At 41.2% G+C, this 14783-nt stretch overlaps 1 protein-coding gene across 1 annotated transcript in view; it reads right to left on the bottom strand.

Annotated features, from left to right (window-relative positions):
• Positions 1-8680, bottom strand: part of gnaz (guanine nucleotide binding protein (G protein), alpha z polypeptide) — a 24887-nt gene extending 16207 nt beyond the window's left edge. Inside the window, exon 1 of the mRNA XM_020606045.1 lies at positions 8434-8680. The gene's annotated coding sequence lies outside the window, so the exon portion shown is untranslated. The remainder of the gene's footprint in view (positions 1-8433) is intronic.
• Positions 8681-14783: the final 6103 nt, after the last annotated feature.

Below are 14783 nucleotides of genomic sequence, written 5' to 3' on the forward strand. Positions count from 1 at the left end.
AATTTAAACAGTGGCTGTGACACAGTTTACAGTCGAAACACAGTATCACACAATCATCTGCAGAAACAATAAACAGAAGATCAGCACTTCTTCTGAAAAAGCAGAGTTACATTTCATTGCTGAATGATACTCAAAGAAAGTGTTCTCGAATATTGATTTATACAGTATTAGCACTGCTTGGTTGGTCACTGGCAAAGCAATTATAGTCTTGCGGCTGTAATCACTGGAGGTTGTAAATATTTAATCAGGATCTGACATGTTCAGCCTTTTAAATAAAGCACTATAACATTAAATACTGTATATCAATGATTTCTCATTTTCAGTTTGCACATTTTGAAAAAACTCACAGAAATACTTGGCTTTGCAACTGATCACTGAATCAACAAATGGAACCAATATAAGATTCACCTGAAATCACTCTTACAGCTTGTTTGAACTGAAACATTGTTGTTTCCAAATAAATAACCTAACAACACAGTAGGAACAAAAATGAAATTATTACAAATAATCTTTGTGGATGATGGGCTCCACGTGACTCAATTCAAGTGTTTAAAGCTCAAGTTCAATTTTAGATGCTTTGATTGAGATGGAAAATGCCGGTGCAAGGTAGAACATGCATACAGTTTATAAAATCCAAGCTTAATGTGGAAACTATGAATCTGAAATGTAAAACAAAAACAAAACAAAGAAAAAAAAACACTGAACTAGGCCTTGTGAAAAAAGTAGATAGTTTACTGACAGCATCATTGACACATTAGCCCAGAGCAGTTATATAATCCAGTCTTAATTTTTCTTGCTACAGTATTATGCTATTTAATCTCATTTGTATGTGCTCTTATTCATTTCTACTGTATTCTGTTTAGGTCTATTGTCTCAGAGTAGAGGTTAAATCGGTTCTGCTGGAAACAGCCTGGTGCCGCTAGCAGCCTGACAATGCTTCCAGGAATTCTTACATCGACTGTAACAGCTATTGATAGGAGATTCTGATAAAATGAAACTAGCTACTTCAGTGATTATCATCTTAATCTATCAAAATCCTTTTGGCACCCAAAGCAAGGAACATAAACACATTTTGAAAAGGGCTGTTGTGCTTTAACTCCTTCCAACATGCCTGATAATCTTTCTAGCGCATCACATTTACTGTATGACTAAGAAGAAATAAGTAATGCCATTTTGAACTGATTTGTAATAGTAGCAAACAGGGTGGACGTTTTGTTTCACCTCCAAAGGCCAAAGACAGATTTGAATTGACATATGACTCTTTACTGTAATCAGAACTGAGTTGTATGTAAAATGAAGCCGTACATGCTAGGCAGAGATCCAGCGCCACAAAAGGGATGATATTTATAAAGGGATTTATGACTTGACAAAACAGAGAAGGAAGCTATAAATTATAGGTGGGTGATCTGCAGGGCACTATGTTGAGCAATCATAGACTAGATATGCTGCAGATATAACATTGTGCAATCTGGGATTTAAAAAAAAAGTCATATATTACGTTTCCAGTAGCAGAATGATACATCAGTGTCAGCCCATTGCCAGTTGCTCACGCAGATCCTGTAGATAACAATGGCTCATGTGATGATGCTGAAAAGTATACTGTGTGTCCTGTTGTTAGTCACAACTGATATTAATCAGGTATTTCAATCTTGAAGGGCCACTTCTGTGTGATGAGTCAGAGCTCTGTGGTCGCCCTGTCCTACGTGAGAATCATATGAGATATAGGTCGCTGGCAATGTGAACTTCTGCACCTCGTGGCACTGTGTGAGTTCTCTGCAAGAAAACTCTTGGGGGATGGTGTCTGAGAGCTTCTAATGGCAGATAGCACCCTCGCTTTAACATCCTGTGTCAGGTGACATTATATCTTATGGATTCTTTCTGTCAGGCTTTGAACTTCTACTGACCATTATGGTCTCAGACCCCCAGAAGGTTTATTTGTGCTTGGAACAGAGTTGTTAGGTGAACTCAGAATCTCTCACAATCAACTCTCTGTACTTTAATAAAAAATACTTAAAACATAATCACTACTTTTCATATGAAATACTCTGTGTAATATAAAAGTAGCTGTATTGTTGAAACTGTGGAGAACTATCTGCAGTGCTACAAAAATGTACCTGACCTTAAGTGTAAATATTTAGGACATTTCATTACAGATCAGCTTTCTGATGATGAGGATATATATCGGCAGTGTCGCATTTTGTATGCTCAAGCTAATATGTTGGTTAGGAAATTTCACATGTGTTCTGGTCCATGCATTTGTTACTTCCAGGCTGGACTACTGTAACTCTTTACTATCAGGATGTCCCAATAATTCCCTAAAAAGCCTCCAGTTAATCCAAAATGCTGCAGCCAGAGTACTGACAGGAACTAGCAAGAGAGATCATATCTCTCCCATATTAGCTTCTCTCCACTGGCTCCCTGTAAAATTCAGAATAGAATTCAAAATCCTTCTCCTAACATACAAAGCCCTTAATGACAAGGCTCCATCATATCTTAAAGACCTCGTAGAGCCTTATCATCCTAACAGAGCACTTCGCTCTCAGAGTGCAAGTTTACTTGTGGTTCCTAGAGTCCACAGAAGCAGAATGGGAGGCAGAGCCTTTAGCTATCAAACTCCTCTCCTATGGAACCAACTCCCAGTCTCAGTTCAGGAGGCGGACACCCTCTCTACCTTTAAGATTAGACTTAAGACGTTCCTTTTTGATAAAGCTTATAGTTAGGGCTGGATCAGGTGACCCGGAGCCTTCCCTTAGTTATGCTGCTATAGGCCTAGGCTGCTGGGGGGCCCCATGATGCTCTGAGTTTCTCTCCTAATGAAAGTTATTGAGAAGAAATTGGACGAAGTCAAGAAAGATTACAAACCAGACGATGCTATCCAGTATGTAAAAGAACTGTTATCAGCTATGGGACAGACAAAGTTTAAAGACGACGCTGGGGAGGGGCACAATTTTTCTTGCCTCTCGAGCCTGAGAGAAGAACACGAGGAGCTGCAGCGGAAAATAAGAACACTCGAGCAGAAGCTTACAATGGCGGGCGCCACACCCATCTTGCTGCAGAATCTCAAAGTTCCTGAGGTGATTATCCGCCGGGAGTTCTGCATCAGTGGTCAAATAGGTGAGACCAGACAACGTGACAAGCTGTCCTATACCAACCTACTGCACCAGATGGAAAATGGGCTCCGTAAAGGCCACAGCCTGCCCCATTGTGGTGTAAATATAAGGTAGCTACTTTACAGAAACTTAAAGTTGCTTATAATGATGCCTTGAGGATTCTGCTTAAGAAGCCTAGGTCCACCAGCGCCAGTCTGTTGTGTTCACAGGTCCATGTTAGTACCTTTCAGGCATTAATGAGAAATCTGATGTACAGATTTATCTGTCGTGTGAATAACTCTGAGAACAGTCTTATAATGATGCTGGTTTTAGTGTAGTACGTTACCAATCCTCTCTGTGGAAACATTGGTATAAATGTCTTTTATGATTTTTATTTTTTTTTTCTTCTTTTATATCCTTTCCTTTTTTCTTTTATTTCTTTTTTTTGAATGGACCTTGAGTCTGCTAATAAAGGATGATGATGATGATGATGATGATGTTCTTAATTCATGCTCAAATTTCATATTTGCATTTTCCAGCAGTCAGTCGGAATCTACCTATTCATTATGACTACACCAATCCATCTGGGAGTTGAAACTAAATCCAGTATTATAGCAGTAAAATAAGTTATCTGTCATTCCCCTTAGCAGGAATTTCTATATGTAATACAATAATCAAACCTAGTTAGTGTACATTGTTAATTTAGCTCTCCTGGTTGTTTGTTCAGTGTTTCCTGACATGCTGTTCTGAAAGTGGGCTTCAGAGAAAAATCCCTGTCTACTGTACACATGCGAGGGTCCTACTCATTCATTACTGAAAACAAGGGTGGGCAATGTTCTCCTTTCTCCTCCCTCTGAAACAGTGGGCTGTTTGCAGGGTGGAGACAGGGTGGGGGTGAGGCCCCTGTACACTAGATGTGTTTTCATGATAATGCTCTGTTTAATGTTGCTGATCTCAGTGGCTCCCCCCTTCTTCACTCCAGCGGGTCACACTGAGTCACAAGGCCAACCAGCGACGACAATGGCATGTTTGTGCACAGGCTGAGTTATGGGTGGGCTGTCTGATGTGAAGGGATAAGATGGCACAAGGTGGACACTAGAGTCTCATGTGCATGCATGTGCACAGATGTGCACACAAATAAGAATACACCTGTAAGCCTTTGTTATACTGGAAATTTGCTGTTGAGGCATTCATGCATTTTTCTGCTTCTATAAATGAAATTTCCCTCACTACAGTGTATGCTATGTAGATCAGCTCAATTGAGGTTAGTGCTGGAAACATTCTAATCTACATTCAAACAGTAACACCAACATGACAGATAAGATAAATGCTTTCTGGAACAGAAGGAAATTGTGGGTAACAGACGCTTTCGGGCTTCTACAACCCATAGACATTATCTGTGGCTGGTGATGTGATATCTGGAACAGGAAAAAGGAAAATATTTCATACTGTTCATACTGCAGCAGACAGAACAGTATAACTGCCAAGAGCCAACTCGATCAACACTATAAAATAAATGCTGTAGGGACAGCAACCAGCAAAATTCACTAGTAAAGAGCATCTGATATGTTGCACTGGGGTGGTTGCACCTGCAGAGATTTAGCAGGATTTACAGCAAATAATGAAACTGTTTTCCAGCATGATTTTGTAGGGAGAGGAGCGATATGAGAACAAAGAGATATGAGAAAATGTCAGCTGTTCACAGAAAGAATGGCAGTTGTACCTTATGGCGAACACTATAAAACAGAACCAACTACTGTGCAAGACCACACTGACACAAACACTATCAATTTCTATTAGTGATTGTAGAAATGTTTATGGGAAAAGCAGAAAGTGGACTCTAGAGATCACTGACCGTCACCGCCTCTTTCACTTCACTTGCAGGTATTTTTGTGGAAAAGCAGCCCTGGACGCCCTCATCAAAACAAACTGTTCTACATGCTTTATTTTTGGGTGTGTTCCAGAGAAGCTGTATCAGTATCACTGAATGTGATACATAATTGCTTGTAGGAATATTATCTGCTTTTATTTTCCTCCCACTACTTAATCACCACTTGACTTCTTTGTTCAAGTACGTCCGCCTCTGGTGTAACATACTCAGAGGTTAGTCTTAGGAAGGCTGAAGTAAAGGGGTACAAAGTATAATGAGGACACTGAGTATCCACAGTCTGCCACAGCTATCCTAAAAGTACTAGGTATCTACACTTGCATGTTGCTACTTTGTGCCATCATGTAATTGTTTCTTATAATTTAATGTTTTAATCTAATTTGCATTTGTTTTATCTGTACATGCATTTGAATGTTTTCAATGTCCCTCACGCCCCGTCCCTTTCCACCACCTCCTTGTTGTCATATGACTGCTGGCTGTTATGTGTGTGCAGTGGAACACACAGTTGCTCTGTTAGTCCCCTCTGCTCTGCCCTCTCTGATCTGAGTGCTGGAAGTAAGGCCCTCTCACTTACTAGCTTCAGGAAAATAGAAAGCCCCCCCTGCAGCTGACTACTAGCAAAGATTACAAAGGAGGGCAAAGAGAAAGAGGTGGATGAATTGAGCTGATGTTGTTTTATGTAACACCAAAAGATAATTTAATCTTTGTTCACTCACAGAGCCCCACCCTAAGGTCTTGGTCGATTAATTTGCCAACTTTCCTCACTGATGCCTAACTATTAAGTCGTTTATTTTTCCCTTATACATATCGTCTGTCTAAAAGAAATGACTGCCAACAACAGGCATTTGTGTAGAAACGACACTTTGTCCCAGTACCTGGTGAGACCCAAAACAAACACGAACGCTGAGCTAGCTAAATCTGAGCAATGCCCTGTCTGTACCTACACAGTAGCAAAACAACTGAGAGACAAGCTTTAGGAACACATGCTGTATTTCTTCTATGGTTTTTATTGGATTTATGGGCTATCTCATTGCCTGTGCATGGTGTTAAAGGTCAATTTTCATGTAATGCTCATATCTACTAAAGCAAATGTGTAAGAGTAATGTGATATTCCTGTTGCTTCTACTCCAGGAAATAAATGACATCTTAGATTAATCATTTTTAAGTAGGCTGCCGAGGGAACTACATTTGATCCCCTTGCTACTTAACTGTAATAGAGCTGAGTTTAATTGTCTGTGTTGGTGGTGTGCTCAACTACAAGACTGATGATGGCTAAAAGTGACACTGACCCTTGGATTCAAGCGCTGCTCCCTCAACAGTCACTGTCACTTTAAACCCAAGTCTGTCTCCTGACATTACATCTCCCAGTTGAGGGGATCTTGCAAGTGACAAAAGAGGTGGAATAAGGTCAACTCAGCATAGGTTTTGCCACACTCATTTTTATATGCATAAAGGTCACTTGAATGGGAGCAACTGTACAGTATACTACAACCTCAACAAAAAGACCAAAACATTAGCTGCTGCTGCTGTTGGAAGATGCTTCATTTATTGTGTTGATTTATGAAGATTCTGTATTTAACTAAATCATTAGATCAAAATCAAAGCAATTCTTTTTCTTCCAACATTATGATCAAACAGTCTGTATAAGGGTATGGTGACGTTATTCAGTATGTGTGCATGTGTTGTGTGTGAAACTTTGGGAAGACTTGAGCATGTGATTAACCTTTATATTTCACACTGAACCTCATCATCCATCATTTTAAAGCCAAGGTCATCGGTGACCTTTGACATGTTGAGAAACAAACAAGAAACTGAAATGACACAATAAATTGCATGTTAATGCAGGTTGAAGGACTGATTAGAGCTTTTGTCACAGAGGATGTGGCCTTGCTTTGATTCCTAAGGGTTACCAACTGAGACTGTAGCAGTTAACAGTGAGAGGAGAAGATCAGGACTGATTAAAGTCTTTGAAAACATTCTGAACTATGGATGCAAAATATATACAGCCCTGCGTGATGTTTGCATGTGAAACATTTATTGATGTGCTTCTCTTTCTGATTCTGCTTGTGATATTATAGCTTATTTTTTTGTTTCCCAATAACTGACATAGCAGCAATTTTTTGATCGATAACACATAATTCAACTTGTAGCTTCCTATAAAGGCTAATCCCATTCTGTCGGTATTACAATACGACTGTGATCAATATTCACTTCCAGTTTTTGCTTTTTCTTACAAACTCTGTTCAAGCAGCATCACAAAAGCATCAATTTAATCACTTTCTGATTCATTTTTGTATCAGTGGTACAGAAGAGACAAAGACATGGTGGAGTTTATCCACCATCTTTGCCTTGATTCACAGATGTCTACGGGCCTCGGTGTGAGCCACAGACACAACCAGCGCTCCTTCTCTGTAATATGCTCAGAAAAGTGATTCTTTCTACCACCATGGAATGATCACAGTTTCTCCTCCTCTCTTTCATGCAGTCTGCTTTAAGTCTTATCTTTCCTTCTTTCTTTCTCCATCTCTCTGCTGCATCAACCTCCGCCCCTCTTCCCCATCTGCCTCCCTACTGTTAAAGCCCCCCAGCCACTTAACCCCTCCCTACACTGGATCTCTCTCTCTCTCTCTGTCAAGCTTTTAACACAAACACACATGCATTACACACAAATACACATGCTCTCCTGATGCTTCACAATCAATCCCAACTCCAGATTTTAAAAATACCGTAATGATCAGTTAAAAATGTGAAGGATTGTTGAAATAGAAAATATCACAAATCATCCTGTTTAGCCTACTGAGTAATGAACACATTCCCTCTTCCCCCCTCTAACATTTACATTCATAAACAGACACAGCTAGACACAAATGAACCAAAAAAAAAAATCCTACAACATTTCTGTGCCACTGTCAAGCCACAGTATCCCAGTGCCTGCAGAGCAAGGCTCCATGGGAATTGTAAACCTCCCACTGCACATTCATAGTCAGTGTCTGGTAAAGCCAGTTGTTGGTACCGAACACCTGATTGTGTGTGATGGTGCTTTGACACTATTATTTTGCCCTTTTTCAGTTTCATAACTTATGGCCTGGACAGAACACAGAGCACATATGTGCAAACACACTCATACACACATCTTTGATGTAGTCTTCACTTGTCCTACATACAGTAATTACATGAACCCAAGTATTGCGTTCTAAAAGAATCGAGGATGCTCTGGGGAGAGGATGAGTCAAATTGCAAGATAGCAACATCCATTGACACAGAGCTAGCAGGGTGGAGGAGGGGACTGGACAGGCTGCCTGCGTTGGTGACATCTCTAAATATCTCCTATCCTTTTTTTTTTTCAGGAAAACACACCCGTGTTCCACAGAACAACTATAGTGAGATAGCATCTTGTTGCTTCCATGTGTCCAAGCTTTGCCTTGATTAATCAACTGTAAGAGCAGTGAGGCTTACCGTATTCACAAGCCAGCATCCATTTACAGAAGCTACTGCAGACAAGCCCTTGCAGGGAGAGAAAAGCTCTGTGCAATCCGCCTTTAGTCCTGATGCTTCATCTTCATATCTTCCTCATATTCACACACACACACACATACACACACACATCTCTCTCTTTTAGCGCCCCTCTTTTTCCTGTCTTATGGGTTCAATATCCTCTCCTGTTTGCTCTAAGGCAGCTGAGACACTGCAGCGATGGGGGTGGAGGGCGTGTATATATGTGTGCGTATGTTTGAGTGTTTCAGAGACAGAGGGAGGGAGTGCTGGACAGAAATGGAGGGAGGAGTCAGCAGGGATAGACAGAGAAGGGGGAAATGGTCAGGATTAAATCATGAGAGTAACAGAGAGAGTGACAGAGACAAAACAGTCTTTGATGGGGTAGATACAACATCTGGTGTATCTTTATTTCATGCTAAAATATACACTGGCCATTAAGGAATCTGAGCCCTGCTTTTTAGAATGGAGGTGATGTAGTGTGTAGATCTGTTTCTTGAAGTATTAAATGCTTGCTGACAGGCCAGCAGCAGGATTGGTTGTGATTTCATTGATGACTGAAAAAACATACAAGATAGGGAGAGAGTGAGGAGGAGGGGAAAGGAGAGAAGAGGAGAGGAAGGGAAGGGAGGGGAGGAATGACGACAAAGGAATGGGAGGGGGATTGGTTGATGGTGTAATGTGCTGTTTCCGTGCCAACTGTTTCTGTGACACTGGGACCACTTCCTTTTTCGCTATTGGCTATAACCAAGAATTGATAGAGGCTTGGTCAAATGAGGCGGCAGGCCATAGAGTGTGAATGGGTGGTTCTTTTCATGGGTTTCTTCCACTTCAGGTTAATCAATAAGTACGACAACAACACATGCGTTTTGCTTGACTGCAGCGACAGACAACACATGCATGAACACGCATAAACATAATGAAAGCAGTGCTGGAGCAAGATTATCACTTTGTTATTATGAATGTACCAAGAGTATAAAGAGATGGCTTCCTTCCTCCTAACACTCAGAGAGCAAATCCCCAGATCAGGTTCCGGGAGGTTCAGGGTGTAAAGTGTAATGTAATTGCCTGGACACCAACTCTGGTGTCATGAACTGTGAGGTAACTAATTGACTACAGGCCAGCACAAGTGCACATCTGGTGGGGTGAGCAACTTTGTCTCTCCCTAACCTTTCATCTGGGCCTTCTCATGCAGTCGACAGGCAGTTGGTGTAATGTCCTCACCCATTCTCCTTGTCACTTTCTCTCTCGCTGTGTCTTTTTATCCCTATTACCTCATTCAACCTATATACAATATATCATTAATTACCTTAAAGTCAGTTTTAAGTCTCAGTCCCTTACTCTTTAGCAGCCATTACTACAAAAATGCATCCTTTCTGGATGTCTGTGGTAGTGCAGAGTGAACTATCTGAAGTTTTCAAAAAAGAATAGCTCAATTACATACTAATAGTCAGGTGCATAAAACTGCCAGCTGCCACCAAATCCCCTGAAATCCCACTCTGGGATGTTTCAGTGTCTATCAGTCAAATTTAAACATATCTTAAAATAGCCAGGATGCCATTTTCAAGGCTTTTTTGTTACACAGAGGATAACAACAAAGAAAATAACAGTTCATAATATTATGTTCAATAACCCTGGCTCTAAACTAGGTTCTTACCAGTTGTTTTCACTTAGGCTCAGTAGCTGATGTTGACATTTCACCTTCAAATGTCAAACCGCATGGGGAAGATAAACCTCCAAATGTGTGAGAAACAATGTTATGCATTTTTATGAATATATTTTTTTAATACAAAAGGTTGTGGTCTCTGTCCTGAGGGCAAAGAAGTAGAAGGCTGATAGAAATAGACAACAGTCAAGTTCCTGATGAACACAGGTGATGCTGATATGTCATATTGCCATTTAACAGCCAGTTGGCCACTTGAAACCTTTTCAAAACATCGTGGCTGTCCATTTAAGAGCTCACTGACTTTTATTTTGGTCTCCTGTTAGCTTAGTTTCATGTGCTACTATCCACTGCATAGCACTCAAGGTTTGTAACCCAGAATCTTTCACTCAGCAGTTACAGACTTCTATTTCTCTTTGCTCCCAATGTGTGAATGTGTGAGCATTTGTGTGTGCGAACAGCTGAAAGGGAAATAGTGTAAAGCACTTTGAGTGTGCTTCAAATAAGTATAAGACCATCTCTTTTGACCATGATTTACTGTTGGTGGCAACTAGCTTCACAGTTAAGCCACTGCTGGTAACTTATCCAGCAATGTCAAGTCTGTAATTTGCACGTGACTTTTGATTTTGATGTTTGATGCTTTGCTTCCTTCAGGCAAAAACTATTTTGCAAAATAACATTTTTTTAAATTATTCAGTCATCTTGAAACCATTATCAGTGCCTTCATCATGTTACATTTAGACTATAATTCCAGTTCCATTTCCTTTCCTACTAAATAGCTGCAGCGAGACTGTTCACCAAGTAAAGAACAACCCCACACTGACTGGCTGTTAATGGTAGAACTGGTTCCAGCATTTCACTACTAAAGCACAGTAGTGTTTGTCTCCCATATGAGACTTCACAGGTATAAAGATCTAACCAGGGAGACTTTCAGTGCACTTTTTTAATAGTACATGGATTTGACCGATTTGTTTGGTAAATCACTTCACTGACTTGTTTGTCAAGATGTTCTGTGCTGGTGCCTTATGACTCTCCTGTCACCTTTAACATTTGTCCATCCCTTTCACTCTTTATAACCCTCACTATCCCTTTTTGTCTCTCAGATTTGTCTCTATGCCCAGCTTCCTGTTTCCTTAATCCTTAATCCTGTGGAAATCGGTCAGGCAGAATGAGCCAGCTTTGATCAGGCTCTGGTATCAGGCGTGCTAACAGTGTCAGCACACTCGGATCCCACAGAACCCTGGAACCCAGGGGGAGAGCTTCAAACAGGTGTTCACTCCCTGACTGTTTGAGAGGAAGGGGAAGGGGAGGCTGTGGAGATCCTGACTCCACAGCCAGCTACATATTCTGCCTTCAGGCTCTTATTTTTAAATTTAGCATCATGGTTTGACACATTTATCTGTGATGACACCTTCGCTTCTGGATGAGCTTTTTTCCACATGAACAAAAACTTCCTGTGGAAAAGGATCAGCGTCCAGTGTAAAGCCACAAGTGGCTGAGAACAACATACAGTACAGAGATGTGAAAGTTGCTTCTGCTTTTGTCAGTGGTGTCCTTGACAGCAACGTGGAATCTGTGTCACTGGTATTTTGGTACCGCAATCTATGTCCAGGGATAATACCTGCCTGGGTGGGCGGCGTATCATAAACACCTGATGATCATGTGGCACATATGCATCATGCAGAAAAATTAGCCTTCCTTAAAGGTCAGCTTTGTATAGAGCATCTGACAAAGTCAAGAAAAAATAGACAAGCTGAAATGTGCCAAAGCAATTTCTGCTTTGTGCCCACATTTCAGTCCAACCATTCAACCCTGAGGATATGTTTGGAGTGGTCATGGCAACAGAACTTGAACTGCATAAATACTCAAACCTGTAGCTTTCTCTGCAGGTTAGTGTTTGAAGGGTGTGACCTTTGTGAACATACATTTACTGATCTGGTATAAAGTAGTAGCACAGTATAGCATACAATAAGCTATAACAGTTATGAAAAGCTATAAAAGTGCAAATATTGAATACCTCATTAACACTGCATTCTTGAATTTATTCAGTGTCTCAATGCACACAACCTGTAATCATATTAAAGAGTAATTCACAAACACACAGCCTTGTAGGACCAAAAGTAAGTGGAACATAAAGGTTTTTCCTTCTTACAATCACAGGACCTGGGTATCGGAGCACCGTGCAGATCTACAACAATGCTGACAGTGTAGTCAGTTTCCTAATTTAATCAGTTCAGAAGTGTAATCAGGTGCTTTAAATTAGCTAGAGCAATGAAGCATTTAGCCAGGTCAGTCCATGTATATTTAATATGTAACCACCTGCTCCATTTGTCAGCTGAAGATGGTAGATTGCCAGTTCTTTCTGTGATATTACTGTTGCAATTTTCTCAGGTTATAAAATGTAAACCTAAAAAAATTAAGTTTAAATTGAGTTAACATGGCCTACATCAAAGTAATTGATGTGATACCTCTATCAATTATTGTATCAAATAATGTTGCACAAGAAGAGCTTTTGTCACAGGTGAAAATGTGAATATGGCAAGAAGAATTTCTCAAAGTGGAAATCTATGAATAAATTGTCAATGAAAATATACCCTGTCCATTTGCGTACTGCCTCAACTGTTCTTAAGGTAAACACTGACCTCTAGTGGACATGCATGTGTACTTCAATGTTTGACTTTAAACTATTTTTTGTTTTAAACAAAAAAATAAAATTTACAAGCATTATAAAGTATTTTTTTACACAAGGTCCTATCAACTCAACATCAGTTGAATGAATTCCAGTTCATGTTTTACCTGCACTGAACTGAATTTGAAAGTGATATTTCCTTTAATAAAATGTAATGCTGGTAGAGGAGTGAACCCAATTAAAGAGCCAGTCAGCTGAGGCTGTAGAACAGACTTTTAATGTCCTTTTGTGATTTCAGCAGAAACACACAGTCTTGGGGGATCAGGCAGAACAGTGGTACTTAATACGGTCCAGGGTCGAAGTCTCCAGCAAGGCAAGGCAGAATCACAGGTTGGTTGAACAGGCAGGGTGTCAATCTCAGGTTGGCAGTCAGACAAGAGGGAGCAGGCTGGATCACAGGTCGTTAGAGCAGGCAAGGGTCCAGTACCAGGAAAGCAGTCCGAGGGAAACACTGGAGCATCTAGACAATGCATAGAACAATCTAGCAGCTCCTCACACTGTGAGGAGCTGCTATATGCTGTGGTGAACAGGTGTGGGTGATTAGTGGCAGGTGAAACCAATGTACATGATGAGCTGAAGTTACCGGGGTTGTGGATGAGCTGGTGACAGGAAGTATTTTCAGAATAAAAGCAGGGAGAACCGGAAGCCAGCGGGGCAGGACCGTGACATCTGTAGCCATTATGTAGCTGACATCTAAGAAATCTCTGTACCGCAGATTGAGTATATTATAGGTCAAAGGTCAAAGTGTTTATTTGTCATATGCACAGTTAGGAAACATGTTTCCCTGTACAATGAAATTCTTACTTTGACGTCCACATGAATGTCACATAATACAAGTGAAATATAAAGTAGATGAGCAATAACACAAATCTGAATAGGCAGTAACACAAATCTAAGGCAGTGAGTGTACAATTGTGCATGTGCAAAATGAGTATGTAAACAGTACAGATGGGGTAGATCCTGAGTCAGCTGTTTAGGAGTCTGATGGCAGAAAGATAGAAAGAGTTTTTCAGTCTAGAAGTCCTGCATTTCACACTTCTGAGCCTCCGACTGGAGGGTAGGGGTATGAACAGTCCATGCTGGGGGTGGGTGGGGTCTTTGAGGATGGAGGCAGCGTTCCTATGCACCCTGCGGTGGTAAATGCTCTGCAGAAAAGGCAGTGGAGTCCTGGTGATCTTCTCCGCAGTCTTTACCACTCTCTGCAGGCACTTGCTGTCCATAGCAGTAGTGCTGCCTTACCAGATAGTGATGCAACTGGTCAAGATGCTCTCGATGATGCAGCTGTAGAAGTTGCAAAGGATCCTAGTCGACATGCCAAACCTCCTCAACCACCTCAGAAAGTGCAGCTGCCATTGGGCCTTCTTGACAAGCTGTGTGGTGTTAAGTGTCCAAGTGAGGTCCTCACTGATGTGGACACCCAGGTATTTGAAGCTGCTCATCCTCTCCACTTCGAGCCCCCAGACAAACAGTGGCTGATGAGATCTCCTCTCCTGTCTCATGTCCACTATCATCTCCGTTGTTTTGTCCATGTTGAAGCTAAGATTATTGTCCTTGCACCATGACACCAGACCAGCCACCTCCCTCCTGTAGCCAGTGATGTGACCTATCACTGCGGTGTCATCCACGAACTTTAGCATGATGTTGTCTTTGTGGGAGGCGACACAGTCGTGGGTGAACAGGGTGTAGAGGATGGGACTGAGGACACATCCCTGTGGGGATGCTTTATATGCTTTATTTTTGAAGGCCATGATGGAGGCAAACTCAGGTCCTATATAGTAAATAAAATGGTTTAGTGATCCGTCCTCAGAACCAGGGACCAGGACCCAAGTCCAGCACGCCGAGGACCAGCATGCTGAGACAAGGAGTGGGAGGAGGGGCCCCTGGACCCTCGGCTGCATGGGAGAAATACGAAGTATGAAGAAACACGCAGGTGTATTGATATCTGCAATGGCAGATGAGTGT

The sequence above is a fragment of the Monopterus albus genome, unplaced genomic scaffold (genome assembly GCF_001952655.1).
Source record: "Monopterus albus unplaced genomic scaffold, M_albus_1.0 scaffold75.1, whole genome shotgun sequence".
Classification (NCBI taxonomy): Eukaryota; Metazoa; Chordata; class Actinopteri; order Synbranchiformes; family Synbranchidae; genus Monopterus; species Monopterus albus.